General features: G+C 43.0%; 1 long non-coding RNA gene across 1 annotated transcript; it reads right to left on the minus strand.

Annotated features, from left to right (window-relative positions):
* Positions 1–329: 329 nt before the first annotated feature.
* On the minus strand, positions 330–1,404 carry LOC140256981 (uncharacterized). Its single transcript, XR_011904896.1, has 3 exons — positions 1,363–1,404; positions 769–855; positions 330–688 (listed from the first exon to the last, which is right to left on the minus strand). It is a non-coding gene; the product is annotated as an uncharacterized lncRNA (long non-coding RNA).
* Between the last annotated feature and the right edge of the window lie 968 nt (positions 1,405–2,372).

The raw sequence follows: 2,372 nt of genomic DNA on the forward strand, positions 1-2,372 counted from the left end.
AGGGCTTGTTAGGTAAAGCAAATAATAACTATATCAATTGTTCTGATTTCAGAGGAGAAATGTTTTCTTTATTTTCATTTTATTCTTATTTCTTTTTCCTAAGTCTGCCCAGGGATTCTAATGCTGAGGTGGGATTTAAAATAATTCATCTATTTTTAAGTGATGTTGGCAACCTAATTTTGACTCAATGCTTCCACAGAGCTGAAGGAAACAAAAAGGGGGAATGAGGGAGGGGTGGGGGGAGAAGAATAATTGCAAAACACAAAATAAGCAGAAATGGTTTCAGTGAGGTGTTTTGATCACGCCCGTGAGCTGCTTTCTTGCTGTGTTGTGCGTGACTGAAAACCAGAAAGGGAATCTGCCTATTAACAAATGGGAAGCTGACCAAACCAGTTTCATCAGACTGCAGTAAAAGCGCAGGAGCAAGGGACAAATAAATGTAAGTGATTAGAATAATTTCCATTCGGTCAAAGAGACTTTGTGAATGAGACAGGAAAGGCATAGTTTAATGTCATTGAATGGGAAGAAGTTGATCAGGTTCCCATGTACGTGGCTACAGTGAGGTGTCGTGAACTGACAGTGAATGGATGGGTTTGGGGCAGCTCCTGAGAAGGGAGTCCATCTCTTCCCCCAGCCTCAGTCTGCTCTCTCCATATTCTGCTGCTCACTTTTGGAGTAAATTGCAAACCTGCACGAGGAGTTGAGTAAACAAATTACTGCCTGCACATGTGTGTTCATTAGGAGAAAAAAAAAAGCCACACTGATTACTTGGCAGCCTGGCATTTCATAACATCACAAAGGGTTTTGAGAGATGAACAGCTACAGCAAGCCTGCCGTGGAAACCAATATCTCCACCTGTGGGAAATGCAAAGATAACAGGCAATTGTGACTAAAAATGCAATTACGACAAGAGAAAAGGATTCACTTTCCTCCATGCGCATACAAATCATGAAAAGATATTTTCATCCCAGGCCAAGGAGGCCTGAAGCTGGGTTTTATTCTGTGCTTAGAACCAGTAATAATTTCTTTCACCTATTATGCATCTCCCAGACAAAAAAACGTATTCTTCTCCATCTCACCTAGAAGGGTCTCTACTTCGAGGCAATTCTTTTATCAGATGCTGAGAAGTAAGATAGAGAAAGCAAATATTTGCCTTTGAGCACTTAAAATTATATTCTCTCATTTTCTTTTCTTTTTTTTTTTCCTATCCTTTAAGATCAGATTTCTTCTGCAAAATGAGTGTGGGCAAGGCTGTGCTTTTAAGAGAACATCCTAAGTCTTAACCTGTATTGGTTTTAAATGTACAGATGGAAACAAAATGTACAGAAGGTATATAAGTGAATAAGTAAAGGAAAAACTCACCAATGGTGGTGCCTTGACTGAAGCAGCTGAGGCAGTCCTCCCTGGTGAGCGATCTCCAAGAGATACTGCTCCAGTGGGAGTCAGCCCTTAAATGAGGTCTCAGAGGGGATGGAGTCAAGCTCCACCCCTCCCGGGAGCACAGCTACATCACTCTCACCTGTGCTCCCACAGCTGACCCCATACTTGCCTCAGCTGATTAATCAGAGGTTCAGGCTGTGATTACCAATCTCCCATACACTACCACAAGGAAAATAGAAGAGAAACAGAAGATCCCTGTGTGCTGAAGAGAAGGAAGGCACATCCTATGCACTATGGAGCTGGTAAAGCCCTACAGAAACCTCAGCAAAGTGCCTGGCTGTCACAGTCCATTTGCTGTTGCATCCCTCCGAGCACCTGGCCTGGCAGCTGATTGCTTTACTTCAGGTAGAGAAGCTCAACCTCCTGCATCAGCCCTTCATATGAGGGATATGTTGGAAGGAAGCAGAGCTAAAGGAGTGAGGCACAGTGATCACTGCTGAGGGATGACAGGATGCCTCTCAAGAAGTGACCATGAAATGTAGGTCTGCTTGTAATCCACATGTCACTGAAGAGCCACAGTGTGGCTATTGCCAGTTTACCTAAACAGTTCCTCCACTGTATGACCTGTTTTGCTGGTAGCTCCCAATGCACGGACTCTGCTGCAAACAATTGCAGCAAACTCAAATCATTTTGTTTCATCCAGCTTCTGTTTTCACTTGGAGTTTGGAACTGCAGAATATCCTTTGGAAATGAGCCGAAATCATAGAGACAGCTTGAAGAAGCAAGGTGAAGGGAAAGCAAAGCATGACTTGTTTTGGTTTTGTGATGACACATGAACATAAACTCCAAAGTTTTGCAGGTTCCTATAGAAAGAATCTCTGCACTATTTGGGTTTTCAGTGGATTAGAGGGAAATGGCACAGCAACACAGAGCCATTTTGATGGTGCTAAATCTGGCATGGAATCCTGAGGGCTCTCTGGCATTCTTTTGCT

This window comes from Excalfactoria chinensis, chromosome 10 (assembly GCF_039878825.1).
Source record: "Excalfactoria chinensis isolate bCotChi1 chromosome 10, bCotChi1.hap2, whole genome shotgun sequence".
In the NCBI taxonomy this organism is placed as follows: Eukaryota; Metazoa; Chordata; class Aves; order Galliformes; family Phasianidae; genus Excalfactoria; species Excalfactoria chinensis.